Below are 21,818 nucleotides of genomic sequence, written 5' to 3'. Positions count from 1 at the left end.
TGAATAGAGAAATCAATATAGTTATTCATTGCCTTAATATAATTCTGATAATTAGAAACATTTACTCTTTAAAAGAAAAACAATTTTAAGAAGGATCAAAATAAACTAGCTTCTTTTCTAAATCTTTGAATTTCTAAACTAAAAGTTACTTACATAGCAAATAGCTTTCATTACTCCATCTTCTATGTATTACGTGAAATTACCTCTTGACACTAAGAAACAAAAAGCTAACGCAATACCAAACCTGGAAGACTGAATTGCAGCTCTCATAAGTAATTCATTTAGCCCAGGCTGTGGCTTTCACAATTAATTACTATGGGGACATGTTGTCACTTCTTGACATCTCCTGCTGCCTACTGCTGTCACATATGTGAGAAATTCTGACATTATCATGTTTGGAGAAAGCAAGTCTGAACTGATATCCTAGGGAATAATAAATAATTTTCTTTTCCAACTTGACATTCATACTCCTGAGATTGGTAAAATTTTCAATGATTCTCTTATTTTAAGTAAAAATTCAGAGAACATGTATTGATAAAAGCACTCTAGATTGTCAGTTAAACAGAATAACTAATATCACTATATAATTTGTATTACCTAGAAGGGTAAAGGAAACATGTACCAACAACCAGCAATTCAACTTCCAGACACACATTCTAGCAAAGCTTCCCATCCAGTGTGCTGAGGTGCCTTACCTAGTATGTAATGAACAAGGCCAGATATGGAACTCAGCCCTCCAGTCACGCAAAAGCTCCCATGTCAGTTACACAGCTTCTTTCTTTAATCCAGTGTGTTGTATAAATATTATTTATCATTTTCTATGTGTATTATGATATGGAAAACATTAAGAAACATTGATAGATAAGTCCTTGCATATGTATGGCAAACACATATACAAAAATATATGTGTATATAGGAGCAACATTTGTAATATATAAAACCAGGAACATCCCGAAAGTTCGTCAGTCAATTCATCTGCTAAAAAATTCTGGAATGCTCATACAATGTAATACTACATAGCAGTGAAAACTAACAAGCAGTAGTTAAATACATTGACATGGATAAATCTAAGGCTAAAATGTTGAGCAATTTTAAAAAAGACAAAATATTATTTCATTTTATAAAGTCCCCAAACACATAAAAACTAAGTAATACATAGGTCAGGGATAAATACATATGTGATAAAACTACTGAGAAAAAAATTACTAATTATTATTGCAAAATTCAGAACTTTGGTTACCTCTGCAGGAGACCAGAGAGGAGTACATAGGATATATTAGCAGGAACGGTCATATTGCTTTCTTAAACTGGGCTGTAGATAAACACATGTTGTTCATGTAGTTATTCCATAAATATTTCAATAAATATCATGGTATGTGGGGGGTGCTGGGGATCACCAGCACTGAGCTACACCTCTAGTCCCTATTAAACATCTTTTTAAACAGCTTTACTTTGTCTAAAGGTAGATAGTGAATGAATCCACCATCTCTAAGGCAGAACAAGGTCTCTGCAATACAAGAGACACAAAACAAAACAAAAACACATTATCCAGAACCTTTCACAAAGTACTTGCAGATTCTTATACATCTCCAACAATATGAAAGCTCCCGAAATAATTATACTTAAAACTAAATCCAATATTCTGTCATTTTATGAGGCACCATATGCGTAAATTTTAACATTAAATGAAATATGGATTTAAATATTCAGGACTGAATAAACTGCCAGCCTAGCAATAGAGTAACTGTTCTTGCTATTTTTCTAAACAGTTAACATTTCATTGTGTATTTAGACCACACAAAAGACATTGACAGAATGACAATACTTTAATTCATCATGTATATTCAACAATGTTTCCTTAGTCAAATGTCTATCTGTTTGTTAATGTCATTTAAGGGCAGGTTTATAAAGCTTCAAGAGCAAGAACTGGGTATATATCTACCAAGGAAAACACTGAAAATGTTTTAAGAATTCCTGCCTGTACTCTGTCCTGTATTTTTATAGGGTAGACAGTAGGAAACCATTTTTCTTTTTTTATTCTAATTTGTTATATATGACAGCAGAATGTATTACAATTTATATTACACATACAGAGCATATTTTTCATATCTCTGGTTGCATACAAAGTATATTTACACCATTCATGTCTTCATACATGTACGTAAGGTAATGATGTCCATCTCAATTCCACCATCTTTTTTATACCCTTTGCCCCCTCACTTCCCCTCACTCCTCTTTGCCCTATCTAGAGTTCATCTAATCTTCCCATGAGGAAGCCAGTTTTCTAAGCACTGGATATTTTGTCAATCCAAAAAAGATACAATAAAACACAAAGGTATAAATTTCCAAATTAATTAAATATATTACTTTTTTGCGGGGGGCAGTAACAGGAATTGAACTCAGGGCACTCAACCACTGAGCCACATCTTCAGCCCTATTTTGTATTTTATTTAGAAACAGGGTCTCACTGAGTTACTTAGTGCCTCGCCGTCTCTAAGGCTGGCTTTGAACTCACAATCCTCCTGCTTCAGACTCCAGAGTTAGTTATTATTGTTTTTATTTGAAATATAAAATAAATCCAGTGTGAGCTTTTCCTTTAGTATTAAAACAAATAAAATTAAGAGTTACTTAAAAACAGATGGGTTAATGTTTACACGAAGGCAATTTTTTCCCTGTGTGTGTGTGTGTGTGTGTTTTTTTTCCTTTAAAGTTTTAATGGTTGAATGACCTTGCTGGAATTCCCCTGTCAGCTCTGGAGTATCTATTTGGAACTTTCAAATAGAAACTACTTTCACATGATACATGAGAATGGCATGCCAAGTGGTATCTGTCTCTTGCACCTTGGAACTTGGATATTAGATGGCAGGTGAATCAATAAACTTTACACAAATGAAAGGCTTTATATTTGAACTCTTAGGACATTTAAGATGATTTAAAATAAATGTGACATTATATATTTATAGGTTAACTGTACACAGAAAGACTTTATATATTTACCAAATTCAAGAAATTCTCCCTTCATAGAGCTTCAAGCCATCAAAGGCAGGCTCATTTTCAATTCTTTCAAACAATGAATATAGCATGCTCAGGTGAGAATCTAAATTGATATTTGATTCCTGTTAACTTAATGTAACTGCCAAAAATCTAGATATTAGAAAGCCTTTATTGTTTTTGCTTTATTTCAGAATTTCTAAAAATATCTATTTTCACAGAGAGATATTATTTCAGATTGACGGTGAAAGGGCTAATGAGAAACCTGTCCTTTCCAGTATAAGCTAGTTTATGAAGCCAACCCTGTACCACTGAAAATCAATAAAGAGTCATAAGTAACAGTGTGGACAATTTAGAGAAACAGAACATATACCCCATTTAGCCACAACTCTGGTTTCACTGGTGACACTTTTCTCCCTCATTTTCAGGTGAAAGCAAAGCAAGTGTTGCCCAGGAATTGTAGCCCTGTCTATTTATCCTACTCTCAAAAGGTGCTTTCAGAACAGAAAAAGAATGTAACATTTCACAACTGGAGTTTCTACAGACTATTTTAGTGTTTGAGAAGTTGAGGTGGAGAGTACACTGAGTGGAGAAAGGAGTAGAGTATCAGAGAAAGTTTGTATCAGAAAATGCTGTTTTAAAAATATTTTTTCCTAGAATATTTCAATGTCTATTTTGTAACAGTGGCTGTAATCTTCTTAAGAATACAGGATTTTGGAGGAAAAAAATTTAAACTCTTAGCATGATAAATAAAAATTACACAAAGCCCCTATTGTGGGTTAAATTCTTGTATGAGGCCCTAACAGATCAAGCTAAAAATCAGAATAGAGTCACCTAGACTATAGTTCCATTAAAATGTTCCTCTGAGTTTCTGCGAAATCAGGATTAGAAAGATAACAGCCAAATCTCCCTAACAGACCAGTTTCAATTGGCAGGATAATGAAGTTTCCTCCACAATAATCCTTACCAAAAAAAAAAAAAAAAAAAGAAAGTAACCTGAAGTAACCTGATGTTAATCAATCATTTATTTTTCTTTTGCTCTGTTCCACCCTACGAAGAAAGTAACTTTGAAATGATTATTTTACTTTTGTTTCTTAGTTTTGCTTTCTTCAAGCCTGTCTATAAAACTAACCTCTTCTGCTCAGCTCATCAGAACATCGATTCTATTTTATAGGATGAAGTGTCACCAAATTCTAGAATAGAAAATAAAGCCAATTAAGATCTTTAAATTGTTGTAATTTTATTCTTTGACAAGCATGACATCACAGTAATTACAGAACTAAATTAAAGGTCTAGTCATTGTCCTTCCTTGCCCAAGCTGAGAATGGTTTCTTTTCTACTGCCTCCAATTCAGGAAAAAGCAGTGAACGGATACTAATTCCATATATAAATGCAATCCTGATTTTTCAAATAAAGCTGGACTAAAAATGTAATAATTAGGAGCAGCGAGGGTGAAAAAATATTGCTTTCTTGCAAGAACTTCTTCCATTTCTACCTTCCTATTCCAATGTAATTAGCAAAAAGAAAAAAACTGATTTTTGGAAATATTAATAAAATACTTAACATAAAGAGGTTATAATTAATTCCTAAGCTCTACTAAGTATTCTTAGGGACTCCTACACTCCACTATAATTAATTGTTAACCTCTACTAAGTATCTCTTTGTATGCTAATGAGCTGACCTATGGCTGGCAGCTCTTAGGGAGCTTCAGGAGATAACAGAGCTTGTCAGTAGAAAGGCAACTTTCAGGGAGGGAAGAGCAGAAGAATAAATAGGCCAGTGATGTAATCAGTCATGCCCACGTGATAAAGTCTCCATGAGACCCCAAGGAGGCAGTTTTTAGAGTTTCCTCAATAAGTGAACACATGGAGGTTTCCTGAGTGTGATACCCCAGTAAGAACATGAAGTACCTTACCCCTTCCTATGCACCATGCCCTATGCATCTCTTTATCTGTATTCTTTGTGATATCCTTTATAATAAACCAATAAACACCAAAGTAATTGTAACTCTGAGTTCTGTAGGCCATTCTAGCACCCTGAAGAGGGAGTTGTAGGAACCCTGACTTACAGCCAGTCAGAAACACAGGTAAAACAGCTTGGGCTTGCAATTGGCATCTGAAGTTGGGGAACAATCCCTACTATCTCCAGGTACAGTCAGAACTGAATTGAAGTGAAGGATAGCCAGCCTAGTATCTGCTGGAGCACTTTGTATACAACCAGAGATATGAAAAACTGTGCTCTATATGTGTAATATGAATTGTAATGCATTCTGCTGTCACATAACAAATTAGAATAAAAAATTAAAATACAATAAAATAAAAAATAAAAGAAAATGAGTTTGAGTTTGTTTATTCTACTCACTTTTTATAAAAGCTATTCACTCTATAGATATCTTAAAGGGTATTAATAAAAATGTTGGCATCTGAAAGAGAAAGGGGTGGAATTTCAAGAACATCTTTTCTTTTGGTTATAAATATATTTTGGCTCAAATATAGCCAAATATATTTATAACAAAAAAAATCCAACAAAAAGTCATTTTCGATACAAAGACTTTTATGTGGCTTTATTAAAGAGTAAACTCTCAAATGCAAAATCAAGTAGCATTTTGACTTCTAAAACCCAACTGCATTTTCTCAAAAATACACTCAGTTCCTTCTGTTAAGAACTTTCTCTTATTTACCTCCTAGATCCTAATGACTCCCAAATTGATGTCTTCTGTTCAGATCTCTCTCTTCTTTAAATATTTTTGAAATATCTTAGCCAAATATGTAATAATAGCAATATAGTAAGCTAAACACTGTTCTGAACACTTAACTTAATTCTCATAAAACCCTATGAAAACTCTCCAGTTTGAAGATACACTATTGTCCTCATTTTATAGATCAGGACCTGGAAGCAAAGATAATTAATATTGCATTTGCAATAAAAAGCATTTGTGTCAAGATTAAATAATTTGATTTGGGGATTTCTTTTCCCTTCCCTCCTTCCTTCCTTCCTAAAATTTCTTTAGGAGGCCTTCCCAAAGGAAGAAAGCTATATGTGATTTTATTATTTTCATTACATATTTCCATATTTTCTACAGGATATTCCTAATCTAGTGATTCTCAACTATGATCTATGACCAGCCAGCACCAACATCACTAGGGAACTTGTTAGAAAGTTCTCAGGCCCCTAACTAAACCCAATGAATCAGACATTCTGGGGCAGGACCCAGGAATATGGTTCATTAAAACTTGCATGCACACAGGCTGTGCTTTCTTCTCCAGGGTGATTCTGACACACACTAAAGTTTAAGAACCATTTTCCTAATTTGTAATGTACCAAAAAGTTACAGTTGGCCATATATTTCATATATCAAGGTATAATTAGACATTTTTGTTAATATTATTGTACCTCTTAGAAGGGGGCACTACAGTCTCCTATAGAATCCTGCTAGGGACAGAGCCAGAAGGGTGATTCCCATTCTTTATTCAGGCATCTCTGAATAACCCTTGAAACACACACACTTGCAGAGACAGACTCACAGCAAAACAGCCAAAGAGATAAAATTAGCACTGAGACCTGAGCCTTCATTTTCCATTGGCATCTTGGAGACTGAAAAGAAGCAGTGGTTCTGGAGGGTCATGTGGCTCAATTGGAGGAGACAGCTTACAAGTAAATGCCTTTCTCCTTGGCCTACAGCCTATGGCCAACTGTCAATCTTCCGAGTATCCAGGAGAGAAATAAATTCGTGTGAAAAAATGGAATTCAAAAAGAAAAAAATGGAATTCAAAAATCCCAAGGTTTCCCCAGTCTCCTGAAACTATTTGTGACACCAAGGAATAGTGGTTACTTACCATTGCCTTTCTAAATAATTCAGGCTCTTAAAAGAGTGATAAGTTTTATATCTTGTACTCAATATGATTTATTTGTCTATTTATTGATTTATTTGCAGTACTGAGGATTGAACCCAAGGACACTCTGCTACTGAGCTACATTTCCATCCCTTTTTACTTTTATTTTTTTTGGGGGGGAGGACAGGGTATTGCTAAATTGCTGAAGCTAGCCTCAAGCTTGCAATCCTCCCACCTCAGCCTCCTGAATAGCCAAGATTACAGGCATGTACCACCAGGCCTGACTCAACATTAGTTTTTGAGATTGACCCATTTGATACAAGAAGCTCTACAATTAATTCACTATTGAATTTTATTCAAATAAATAAATAATCCAGCAAAGCTCCCTTATTCTCCTCTTGATAGAAATTTAAGCTGTTCCCTATTTTTTTTTCGTTTAAAACAATGAAGTGGACATTTTTAATAGATTACTCAGTAAATATGAAAGACTACCCCAATACCCACTCCCTTTTACTTGCAACCAAAAGTACAGAAATTCTTCCATAATGGTTGAATGAAAAAGAAAAGAGAGTCTAAACTCTAGTTCAAAACTAGTGAGCCAGACTCTAATCTGGGGGATTGAGAACTCTTTGAGACATCAGGGAACCCAGATGTCTGAGGGCCTCCCTGGGCTGACATAAAAATAAATAAAGATGGGTCTATGGCTGAGCATAGACAAATGGAATTGTTAGATTAACAAAGAAGGGAGGAAACAAAGGGTACCACTACCGGGAGTGCCCTCGTCCTAGTGTTAGCAACGGATCTGGGCCTGGAGTCTGTGGATCGAAGCAGTTTCTTTCCTTCCCTTGGTGGCTTACACTGTTTGCTTCATATGAGAGAATGGTAGGTAAAGTGGGTAGGGTTTTGTAATTGTAACTCTGCCCAATTTTCTGTATTTCCCTCGAAATTTTTATGAGCACTGTTATGGGTTCAGTTGTGTCCCCTCAGAAGATAAGTTGCAGTCTTAACTCCTAGTACCTGTAAATGGACCATCATTTGAACATAGGCTCTTTGCATATTAAAATAAAGTCATGTTAAAATTATAGTAGGCTCTAATCCATTATGACTGGTGTCCTTACAAAAAGAAAGACCATGGTAGTATAAGAAGCCCCAGACCTCATGTCCCACAGAGACACCAACTTAGTAATATATGGTTGAAAAAGCCGCAGAAGAACTCCCCAGTTAAGAAGTCACAGAGGGACTGGGGTTGTGGCTCAGCGGTAGAGCTCTTGCTTAGCACTTGCGAGGCCCTGGGTTTAATCCTCAGCACCACATAAAAATAAATAAATAAATATATTGTGTCCAACTAAAAAATAAATATTAAAAAAAAAAGAAGTCACAGGAATCCCATGCAAGCTCAAAGCCAAGAGCAGCCACACCGAAAGAGGTATGAAAGTCATTTCTGCAACGGCCCTCCCCACAAGACAGCCTAACTTTTTAAAAATGGAAGTAAACACACAACTCAAGGAGTTGAACATACATCCAAAGTTTTAGTTTTTGAAGGGATTGTCCAAGGGAATAGCTTCCATCTTGCCTGAGCTGGAGCACTGATGGAGTCAGCATACTCTGGATGCTTGGAGGCCACTGAAAACAGGGGAGAGCTTAGCAGCTAAATTTAGATATAGCCCCTAAAAACCTATAGTACAAACAGATAGAAGTTGGCAGACCTTAGAGCAATTAGGAGACTTCTCCCTCTAAAGGGAAAGGAAAGAGAAGAAAGTTGTCCGATTTCCCAGATTTTCAGGGGAATGCCTGTAGGACTGGTTTTTATCAAGCCTGACTTGGAGTGCCAACAGAAATGGGAACTTTGGATGCCTAGGAGATGGTGAGAAAAAAAGAAAGCTTTAAGGAGCTTGTTGGAGCACCAGAGAACATGCAATACCATAGAAACACACCAGAGGGAGCAAAATATCACTACAAGTTAATGAACAGAAACCCACAAAGCTCTCTAATTGAAAAATTAGAGAAGATGCATCCCCATAAAAGGTTTGAGGGGTTCTAAAACTCTCTAGCTGGGCTGATTAGTTAAGATCTTCTCTGTATGAAGCCAGCCCACAAGACTGGAAAAGGTGTCTGGCTTTTTTTCAAATGTGTAAATATTAGCCCCCGCTAAAACAAACAAACCAGGAAACACACACACACACACACACACACAAATCAAAATGAAACCAACCAAACAAAAAAACCCAAGGCAGGGCTGGTGTTGTATCTCAGTGGCAGAGCGCTTGCCTCACACATGTGAGGCACTGGGTTTAATTAAAAAATAATAAGTAAAATATTTTGTGCGTTTACAACTAAAAAAATAAAAACCCAAGGCATACAAAACAAGAGGGGAAAATGGCTCAATCAAAGGAAAAAAAATGAATCTCAAGAAACCAATCGTAAATAAATGGAGGTTTATGAATTAACAAACAATTCAAAATATTGTCTTAAACGCAATGTGCTACAAGAAGACACAGACAGCTAAATAAAATCAGGTAACTGATTCATGAGCCAAATTAAGATTTCAACACAAGAGATAAAAATTATTTCAAAAAATCAAACAGAAATTATTTAACTGAAGAATATAACTGAATTGAAAAATTCACTAGAGAGTTTCAATAGCGATCTGATCAAACAGAATAAAAAGTCATCAAACTTAATAACAGATCATTTAAGGTTATTAAGCAAGAGGAATAAAAAAAAATAGAATGAAGAAAGGTGACAAACATTTAAAGAACTTAGGGGTGGGCTAGAGCTACAGTTCAGTTGATAGAGTGCTTGTCTCACATGCACAAGGACATGGGTTCAATCCCCAGCAACACACACACACACACACAACCTTGAAAGCAGCAAGAGGAAAACAACTTGTCACACACAAGAGAGCTCCTATAGGATTATTAGTGGATTTCTCAGTAGAAACATTTGAGGCCACGAGGGAATGGGATGATATATTCAAAATTCTAAATCATAAACAAAAATCCCTGCCATCCGGAATATTACATGAAGCAAAAGAGTCCTTCAAAAATGAAAGGAAAAAAAAAACCCTTTCCAGAGAAGTAAAAACTGAGGGAGTTCATGATCATTCAACCCATTTTATAAGAAATATAAAAAGAAATGCCTCAAATTGAAATGAAAGGACACTAGACAGCAACACAAAAGCATATGAAAACATAAAGTTCTTAGTTGAAGGTAAATTATATAGACAAATAAGGAATACTATATTCCTGTAATGGCAGTATATAAATCACTTTTAATTATGGTATTGATTTTAAAAGATGAAAGCATAAATATATAACTAAGATATGTTCATAGAAACAAAATATATAATTGTGATATCAATAACATGAAGTAGGGAGTTATGCCAAGGAGAAGAGTTTCTATATGTTATTGAAATTGTTTTCTCAGTTTAAAACCAATTGTTAAAACAACAGATGTTTTATGTAATCTCCATTGTAAACACAAAGAAAATACCTATAAAGACATCAAAGAGAATGGAAAGCAATCAAAGGACGTCTTCACAAAAAGTTAGTGAAGACATTTGGAACACAATTAACAAATCGGTATTAAGTTCTTCCCTATCAGCAATTACTTTAAATAGATTAAAATTTCAATAAAAGAAATAGAGTGGATGACTGGATTTTTTTTAAAAATCAAACTATATGCTGTCTATAAGAGATTCATTTTAAATTTAAAGATACATATAGGATAGAATTCTACAAAAGGGAAAAATATATTCCATGCAAATATAACCAAAAGGGACCAGGGATGGCCACACTAATATCAGACAAAATAGACTTTAAGTAAAAAACTGTCATGAGACAAAGAAAGACATATATAATATTTAGAAGTTGAATCCATCTGGAAGATATAACAATTATAAACATGTATGTACCTAAATATAGCATATTAAACAAACATTAAACAAATATTAAACAAACATTGAAAGACACAAAAGGAGAAATAGTCACATAATGATATACTATGAGATTTCAACACCCCACTATTGACAATGGATAAAGAACCACATGACAGAAGATTAATAAGAAAACAGAGGACTTGACACTATAAGATAATTGAAACTAATAGACAAATTCGGAATATTAGACCCAACAACATGAAGAATACATTCTTCTCAGGTACATATGGAATATTTTCTTGGCTAGATCATATGTTAGGCCATAAAACATGTCTTAAGAAATTTCATAAGACTGAAATTATGCCAAGTATCATTTCCAACAACAATGGAATGAAACTAGAAATCAACAACAAAAAGAAAACTTACATAATGTGGAAAATAAACAATGCTTAAAGACTGGCAGGCAAAAGAAGAAATCACGAGGGAAATTAGAAGACATTTTGAGAAAAAAATGAAAACAAAACACAACATACAAAAACTTATAATATGCAACAAAATCAGCACAGCGTAAAGGTTTTAGGGATATGTATCTACCTTAACAAAAAAGAAAAGTCTCAAATCAACAATCTGACCTTTTATATCAAGAAATTAGAAAAAGAATGACAAATTAAACCCAAAGCTGGTAGTATGAAGAAAATAATAAAAACTAGAGCAGGAATAAATAGAAAAAGAATATGAAAAAAAAATCAATGAAACTAAGCACTGATTTTTCTTAAGATGAACAAAATTGACAAAGCCTTACCTAGTTTACGGGGAAAATATAGAGAAGATCCTAATAACAAAAATTAGAAACAAAAGAGAAGATAGTATATCTGATGCTACAGAAATTTAAAAGACCATAGAACAAGCAGAAAAAATTATTCATCAACACATTAGATAACTTAGAAAAAATGGATATATTTTTAGAATACAAACTGCCATGACTCAAATATGAAAAACTAAAAAAAATGAAAAGATGTATTACTAGTAAGGAGATGAGATCAGTAATCAAAAATCTCACAAAAAAATAAAGTACAGAACCAAGTGGCTTAATTAGAGAGTCTACAAAATACTTAAATCAATTCTTCTCAAACTCTTCCAAAATTAAGAAAAAAGAAACACTTTCAAACACATTTTATAAGACTAGAATCACCCTGATACTGAAATCAGAGACACACACTACAAGAAAACTAGAAGCCAATATCTCTGATAAATATTAATGTAAAAATCCTCAAAAAAGTACTGGCAACCTGAATTCAATAGCACATTAAAATAATTATACACCATAATCAAGTAGGATTTATTTCTGGAATACAAGGATGATTCAACATTTAAAAAATCAATGGAATACAACACATTAGCACAAAGAAGGCCAAAACCACACAATAATCTCAATTGATGCAAAAACAGCATTTGACAAACTTCAGCACATTTTTATGATTAGGGGGAAAAAAACACTCAACAAACTAGTAATAGTAACACATTACCTCAATATGGTAAAGGTCATATATGGAAAGCCTACTGGTAACAATATAGACCAAAGTGAAAAACTATAAGCTTTCCCTCTAATATCAGGAGTAAGACAAGGACACCCACTCTCACCACTTCTATTCATCATAGTATCAGAAGTTCAAGCCAGAGCAATTAGGCAAGAAAAAGAAATAGAAGCCATTCAAATTGGAAAGGAAGAAGTAAAATTATTTTTGTCCACAGTTGACATGATCTCATATGTAAAAACCCCTAAAGATTTCACAAAAGAACTATTAGAACTTACAAATTAATTCAGCAAGCAAAGTAGCAGAGTATGAAGTTAATAAACAAAAATCAATTGTGTTCCTACACACTAACAATGAACAACCCAAACAAAGAAACTCAGAGAATTATCCTATTTACAGTGATATCAGAAAGAATAAAATAATTAGGAATAAATTTAACAAAGGATGCAAAAGACCTGTATGATGAAAACTACAAAACATTTCTGAAATAAACCGAAGATGACACAAATAATGGGAAGATATCTGATCTTCAGGTAACAGAAGACTTTATATTATAAAAAAGTCAATACCACTCAAAATGATCTACAGATTCAATGTAATCCCTATCCATATCCAGTGGCATTTTTTGGCAGAAATGGGGGAGACATTCTAAAATTCAAATGGAAGCTAAAAGGAACCCAAAAGAGCCCAAGAAATCTTGATATAAAAACAAAGCCAGAGACCTCATATAGCCAGACTTCAAGACATATTACTAGAACTCCAGTAATCAGAACAATATAGGATTGGAATAAATATACATCATCCAATAGCACAGCACAGAGATCCTAGAAATAAAGCCTAATAATATATGGACAAATGGTCTTTAATAAGGGTGCTGAGGCTGTACAATAGGGAAAGGAGAGTCTTCAATAAATGGTGTTGAGAAAACTAGATATACACATGCACAAGAATAAAATTGGGCCCTTACCATCTACAACATACAAAAAAATAATTCAAAATGGATTAAAGACTTAACTGTAAGATCTGAAACCATAAAAAAAAATCCTAGAAAAAACCTCGAGGGGAAAGCTTCATAATGTTGTATTTGACAATAATTTCTTGGTAGTAATTTGTACAGGTAATAAAACCAAGAATAGACAAATGGGATTATATCAAACTTATAAATTTCTGTGCAGCAAAGGAAATGATCAACAGGGTGAAAAGGTAACCTAAAAAATTGGAGAAAAGGTCTAGATTATACAAAAAAGCAAATACTGCACAACTCCACTTACATGAGGTATCGAAAGCAGTTAAACTCTTAGAAATAGAAAACAGAATGGTCTTTGCCAAGGCTTTGGGGGAGGAGTAAAAGGGAGTTGTTCAAAAGGTAGGGAATTTCAGTTTTGCAAGTTGAAAAAGTTTGAGATCTGTTTCTCTACAATGTGCATAGAGTTAACACCAGTGTACTGAATACTTAAAAATGGTTAAGATGGTCATATGAGGTCGGGGTGTGTGGTAGGGGGGAATCAGGCAGGAAGAGAATAGAGACACAGACAATAGGGAACATAGCAATGTGAAGATGGAGGGGGACATTAGATTTATGCTGCCACAAACCAAAGGCTGCCAAGGACCAGCAGCAAGCACCAGAAGTTTAGAGAAAAGCATGGGTCATATTTTCCCCTAGATCCTCAGGGAGAACATGGCCCTGCCAACTCCTTGGTTTACCATTCTAGCCTCCAGAACTGTAATAATAAAGTTCTGTTGTGTTGTGCTGTTACAGTTTATGGTACTTTGTTTTGACAGCCTTAGGAAACTAATGCAGTGAATAGAGACTTCCTTTTATGGTTTGAATACAGTTTGCTCTCTGCCCCCAAATCATGTTGACACGATTCTCTTAACTGTGTTAAGAGGTGGTGGTAAGAGGTAAATATAAATAGGTCATTAAGAGGGACTAATGAGCTGGGTATAGTGGCACATGCTTGTAATCTCAGTACTCTGGAGGCTGAGGCAGGAGAACTGCAAATTTGAGGCTAGCCTCAGCAACACAGCAAGATCCTGTCTCAAAAGAAAAAAAAAAATGTTAAAAGAGGTGGGGATGCAGCTCAATGGTAGAGCACCCCCTGGGTTAAGTCCCTGGAGGATGTGGGAGGGGGGCAAGGGATTAAAGGAATTAAAGCCTTTCTCAAGGACGTGGGTGGTTAACTCTTGCCAGAATGGCTTAGTAACCTCAACAGTGGGTTTTTACAAAGTTAGGCAGTCCCTTGTGTTTTGTCTATTCTGTACATGTCTGCTTGTCTTTTGCTTTTCCACTGCATTGACACAGCACAAGACCCTCCTCAGATAGGGTTGCCCAATCTTGGACTTCCAGTCTCCAGAACTGTGAGCTAAATAAACCTCTTTCTTTTATAAATTACTCAGTTTCAAGTAATCTCTTATAGTATCAGAAAATGGACTAAGACACTCTCCTTTTGTCTGAGGAATGATTCAAAAGTGTTATTCTAGTCCATAGTGAGTATTTAAAAACTCATTAAAATCTTAGCTGCTTTCTTTTTATTCACTCTTTTGGTGGCTGTCTTTTCTGTGCTCTGTCAAAGATAGCAAAGTTCCTGTGTCCCATATCTACTCAGAAGAGCTTGTCTCTCTGGAATTTCAGTTCATTTGATTGCCTTGAGACCTTAAATCTCTAATGGGCTCAAGTAAATTTATGACTTTGTGGAGTATTAAGATTTTTATCATTGTTAGTCTCACATTCACTTGAGACATTTCCCAACAGAAATGTCTTCTCATAATTCAATAAAATATTTCTTAGATTTGATAGATTTCTATTTTTCTTTTTTTATTGGTTGTTCAAAACATTACAAAGCTCATGACATATCATCTTTCATACATTTGACACAAGTGGGTTATGAACTCCCATTTTTACCCCAAATACAAATTGCAGAATCACATCGGTTACACACTCACATTTTTAAATAATGGCATATTAGTGACTGTTGTATTCTGCTACCTTTCCTATCCCCTACTATCCCCCCTCCCCTCCACTCCTATCTTCCCTTTCTACCTCATCTGCTGTTGTTCAATTCTCTCCCTTGTTTCCCCTCACAACCTCTTATATGTAATTTTGTGTAACATTGAGGGCCTCCTACCATTTCCATATGATTTCCCTTCTCTCTCCCTTTCTCTCCCCCCACTCGTCTCTGTTTAATGTTAATCGTTTCCTCATGCTCTTCCTCCCTGTTCTGTTCTTAGTTGCTCTCTTTATATCAAAGAAGACATTTGGCATTTGTTTTTTAAGGATTGGCTAGCTTCGCTTAGCATAATCTGCTCTAATGCCATCCATTTCCCTGCAAATTCCATGATTTTGTCATTTTTTAGTGCAGAGTAATACTCCATTGTGTATAAATGCCACATTTTTTTTTTATCCATTCATCTATTGAAGGGCATCTAGGTTGGTTCCACAGTCTAGCTATTGTTAATTGTGCTGCTATGATCATTTCCCTTTGGATTGGATCTATGCCACTTCACATTCATGGGTTAGCTTTTTATTTTTCAAAATATTCTTCTTAATACTGATGAATGTGCTTCTGATTTTCAGTTTTGCCACTTACGTTTTAATATACTTCTATATTAGTAAAACCACATGGTTATGATTAATATAAGACATAAATATTTGGAAGTCATCCTTGTCTCTTGTTGTGTTTTCTATGTAATTTTTCTATTTATTTATATCTGTTCTCTAACTTTCTCCAATTAAATTAGCTACCATTTTATACATACTTATTTTTAAATGTTTTGGAGGCTTCAGAAGAAGATACTACCAATATTTTGACCATTTATATCTTTTCCATTTATCTTAGTCTATTTTCTGTTGCTATAATGAATATCTAAAGTTAAACAATGTAGAAAGAAAAGAAAGGTTTACTTAGTTTACAGTTTTAGAGACCCAAGAGCCTAGTCCTGCTCAGCTCTGGTGAAGGCCTCATGGTAGATGACACCACTGTGGCAGGAGCACATGTGAGAATGGCAGGTCTTGCATGTGGGGACAACAAATTCAGGGGAGAATCCAAGCTCCCTTATAATAACCCATTCTTGTAGCAACTCATCTGGCCCTGTGAGAACAAATTAGTCCAACAGTAATGCCCCCAGTGACCTAACAGTGACCTGATTACGTCCCACAAGGCTCCATATCTTAGAAGTTTTACTATCTCTCAACATAGCCACACTGGGGACCAACTTTCTAACAGGTAAACTTTTGGGGACACACTCAAATCAAATTCAAACCACAGCTCCACTGAAGAACAAGCTACTGAATTCAAACTTGTCAAAAGTATGAATACTTAATTACATGTTAACACCATATCTGCAAATAGCAAGTATTCAATAAAAATTATTTGAAAGAGTATAATATATATTAACATTTTGAAAAATTCTTAAACTTTTCCCCATGATCTCAAAACTACTTTGATTTTTGTATAAATTACAACTTTATTTTATATGCAGCTACATTAAGACAATTCAGAAATATGTGGTACAAACCTGTAATCCCAGTGATTTAGGAGGCTGAGGCTGAGGCAGGAGGATTGAAAGTTTGAGGTCAGCCTCAGCAATTTAGCAGGACCCTCAGCAACTTAGTGAGACCCTGTCTCAAAATAAAAAATATAACAGGACTGGGGATGTAGTCAATGGTAAAGTGCCTTTGGGATCAATCTCCAGTACTGTGAAATAATAAAAATAAAAAATGTATATCTAATTAAGCAATTCCACACAAGATTAACTCATTAATTCACTTAATAAACATCTATTTAGTACTTCTAAATCAATAGAATATATTTTTGTATTTTATGTGTATGTCTATGCATACACACAAATATATAATGTATATATTATTTTAGATTTTAATCTAAACAGCATTTCCTAAAAGACTATCCCAAAGGTTGTTAACAGATTTTCATAAACAGAAAAAAGTTATGGCTATACATAAATTGGAAAAATTTAACATGTGTTATAAATTTCTAAAAAGAAATGTAATATTTTCTAAACTTATGTCAATACAGGACAGTTTTGGATTGTATTGTCTCTTTTAGTTGTGTAAGGCATTCTGAGTTAACACAGATTGGGAAATGCTAAGTTTAAAGTACAGATATATTTTCATCCTCACTATATGGCAAAATCTGTGTCAGCAAATAAGCTTGGAGATATTTTCTTTCTGCCACTTCAACACTTTTACTGAAAATAAGATCGTTCTGCTTCTACATCATTTATGCTAGAAGATATGGTGACCTCTGCATTATTTTTACCCCAGTGATTCTGACTGCTCTTAGGTTTTCTCCTGTTACTTATCAAATGACAAAAAGAAGAGATGCTTATTTCTAAAAAAATGAACATAAAATTGCATCATACAAACATGTAGGGAAAATTTGATTAAAACATTTCAAAGGATAAAAAATAATGTATAGCTATAGATTAAATAGAATATGATAATTTAGTCAGCAACGTGTTACATAAGGCAACATAATGCTTTTGGCAAAATTACTTTTCCTATGTGCACTGTTCATTTTAATGGTTCTGTGTGTTCTTATAATATGTTCTCATTTCTTTTTTTGCGGGGGTACCAGGGATTGAACTCAAAGACACTTGACCACTAAGCCACATACCCAGCCTTATTTTGTATTTTATTTAGAGACAGGGCCTCACTGACTTGTTGAGGTTGGCTTCGAATTTGTGATCCTCCTGTCTCAGGCTCTTCCCAAGCCACTGGGATTAGAGGCGTATACCACCACACCCAGCATGTCCTCATTTCTTCTCCTTGAAATATGTGAAACATAAATTTATACACACACACACACACACACACACACACTACAGTATTTTCCTAAAAGTCTATTGTTGGTTTAGTTCTTCTCTTTCAAAGCTAAAGAATGGGGCAAGGCAGACAATTCACTTCAAAAAGTACTGTTTATGTCCACATCAAAGAAAAAAAATTATGTAAGAGCTAGCATATTTTCTATGGAAAAAGCTAACATGTGTTATAAATGTTATAGCTAAATATTCTCATCTTTATTCAAAATACCAGTTTTGTTTAGAAAGTTCAACAGAGTTTACCTACAATCCTGCAAATCATCTCAGCATGCCCTGCTTATTTATCTCTGGCCTGCAGGTATCAACACAATTTTCATATTTTATTTTAAATGATAAAAAAGACAAAATATCCATACCATGAACAGAAAGACATGTACTATATGCATAATGTCCCATTTAACTTTATACACACATATCAGATAGCTCTGACTTAGGTTATTAAATTGGTGAGAGATTTCTAAAAGCCTAATTCACCCCCTTTCATTTGTCCTCCCCAATTCAGCTGTTGACTATATAAGAACCTATTTCTAAGTTGCTAATTATCTACCTCAAAAAGGCAGGAACTGTGTGTGGTGGTGAACACCTGTAATTGCCTATAATCACAGCTACTCAGGAGGCTGAGGTAGGATTGAAAGTTTGAGGCCAGCCTCAGCAACTTTTTGAGAACCTCAGTAATGAAACCCTGTCTCAAAATTAAAAAAATAAGAAGGGCTGGGGTGTAGCTCAGTGGTAAAAATGTCCCTGGGTTCAATTCCCAGTATCAAAAAAAAAAAAAAAAAAAGGCAGGCACAACTATTGGACTTTCATACTACTTTATGATCAGAGTAGGAGAAACTAGAACAGTTATGTGATGGTTGGTATCTTTGACAGCTGACTTTCAAAAACATCCAGTTACTAAATTTGAATCAACCTTGGAAACGTCCTCCACATGACATAAGCAGAGGCTGATAATCACAACTGCCACCTCTCAGATATTGCAGATTTGTTACAATGGACCCACTGTGTATATTTTATGCCAATAGGTAATTTCCAAATACAGAAAGCAAGTTTTTTCTAGGAAAGGAATTTCACAATCTCTTATAGTTAAATAGGTTTTTAGAGTTTGTGACTCAAGTATTTGTGACCCATGCCACAGGACAAAGTTCATGATTCCAGACCAGTCATCATTTCTGAGCAATAATTACTTCTGAGCAAGCTCTATAATGAGGCAAACTTACAACCTGCCCTTTTTTTAAATATTTATTTCTTAGTTGTAGTTGAACACAATACCTTTATTTTATTTATTTATTTTTATGTGGTGCTAAGAACTGAACCCAGGGCCTCCCAGGTGCTAGGTGCGCACTCTACCGATGAGCCACAACCCCAGCCCCACAACCTGCCTTTTACCATTATGCAGGACCTTCTGCACATTAACTCTACCCACTTTAATATTACTATTACAGTCTGTTCTTTCTCTTTATGTATTCCTTCCATTGCACTATAAATATTTTTGGAAGACATTTCAACTATTCTTTAGACCAAGGCAGTATATAAATTTAGTTAATTAGCCTTTACAAAAACATTTTGAAACATTTAACTCTCATAATTTGGGTTATAGGTCCCACTGTCTCAAATATGCACCTCTATAAATACAGGTTAAATTCCTATATTGAATAAATATGTTCTAAGTGCCTACTGTGTCAGCACCTGTTTTTGGTCTGGGGGAAATAATGATGAAGAGCCAGATACTAACTACCATGGAGAAAAATACAGCAGAGAAGGAAAACAGGGATACCATATCATTAAGATACTCAGAGAAGGTCTTATTGAGAAGGTGGCACTCATACATATATCAGATATAATAGATATATAGATAGATAGATATAGATATAGATATATCTCCTAAAGGACCTAGAAAAGATGAAGGATACATAGATATCTAGGATAAGAGCATTCCAGGTATAAGGTATATCAAATACAAAGCTGAGAGCCTATCTCAAAATAAAAAATAAAAAGGTAAATGGATATAGCTCAGTGGTGGAGCAACCCTGGGTTCAATTCCTAGCACACACACACAAATAATAATAATAATTATAATTATAATTATATTAGGGGACAAAAAAGATTAGAGTTGTACTTTTAAAAGATTACTCTAAAAGCAATTATATTGGAGTAGGGAAAAGTGAATATAGAAGACCAGTCAAAAGATATTGTGGAAGTGCAGGCAAAATTGACAATAGAATATGGGTGTAGAAGTGAGAACAGAAAGAGAACAAAAAGATAGTCTGAAAGATATTTAGGAGGTAGAAAAGAGAATTTGAGGGGTTACAGATGTAGCTTAGTGGCACAGCATTTGCCTATAGTGTGTGAAGCACTGGGTTCAATTCTCAGCAACACATAAACATAAATAAATAAAATAAAGGTATTGTGTCCATCTACAACTAAAAAATATTTTTAAAAAGAGAATTTGATGACAGATTAAATTCATGAGGGTTGAGGAAGAAGGTCACAGAAGGCTGAAGTTGCCTAATTACATTTCTTAAACTTTGGCATAGGTACTAATATTTTCTATATGGAGAGGTAGCAAACATCAATGTGATTTTTGATGTGAGTGTAAGTGGGGAGGTAGGAGGAAGAACAAAAAAAAGTCAATTATGTATGGTTATAAGTCTTTATATCACAACTGCAAATTATCGTACACATAATACTTAATTTGTAAAATATGTGCAATTTGTTCTGTCTCCACCAATGAAAGAAGCTTGGTCATTACTGTTCTGGAAAAATGAAGCAATTAGATTCTACATTAAATCTCCTGATCCACATTGCTAACACTATACATTTACATAATTTTTAAACTTGAGAAAATCAGTACTCTGTACCTTTATAATATTCTTAAGCAGAGAAAATCAGTACTTTGTACAACCTTTTATCCAAGTTTAAGCAACCTCAGGGTACCAAATATAGCACTTCAGTAAAGAAATAAAGAATTCTGCCTCATCAATGAATTGGAAAGTACAACCCTTAGAGGAAGAAGCCATTTCCTATTGTTGAGTAGTACTGCAAAAGTCACCTATTCCTAAGGTGATAGGAATCACTAAGGAAGATAGATATAAACATATCTAAAAACATATTAAAAACTTAAAGGAAATGACTGAATAAGTTAACACCAGAGATTTACTGATCTTAAATAATTAATCTAAAGATAAACTCAGTAACTCAGAGAAAGAAAAAACCTGCATTTTCTCTTTTAAAGACCATCAAATTCCCAGTCATGCTAACTGAATCCTCTATAGTCTCTCTACAGTTAGTCCTCAAACAATGCTAAACAAAACTGGGAGTTTATTTACCATGAGACCAGAAAGATGAAAGTTTTTTAAACAAATTTAACACAATCTTTCCACTAGTAGAGGTTGAACTAACCACATAAATGCTCTAACAGTCTGGGTATCAGTATAAATAGTATCAAAGCCTGTGAGATTTATCTTTACTATGAAGTTAAAAAGTATTTCAGTTAAACTAAATGTTAAATTGATACTATCAATTCATTCATCACAAATAGCAGTATGTTGTGAAAAGAGATGCTGGGGCTGGGATTGTGGCTCAGCAGTAGAGTGCTCGCCTAGCACAGGCGGGACCAGGATTCGATCCTCAGCACCACATAAAAATAAAGGCATTGTGTTGTGTCCATCTACACTTAAAAAAATAAATATTAAAAAGAAATTTAAAAAGAGATGCTGAATATTCTGAGAATTCAAACAGGAAGAA

This window comes from Callospermophilus lateralis, chromosome 10 (assembly GCF_048772815.1).
Source record: "Callospermophilus lateralis isolate mCalLat2 chromosome 10, mCalLat2.hap1, whole genome shotgun sequence".
NCBI lineage: Eukaryota > Metazoa > Chordata > Mammalia > Rodentia > Sciuridae > Callospermophilus > Callospermophilus lateralis.
The sequence above is the reverse complement of the archived record's forward strand: the minus strand, read 5'-3'. Positions refer to the sequence as shown.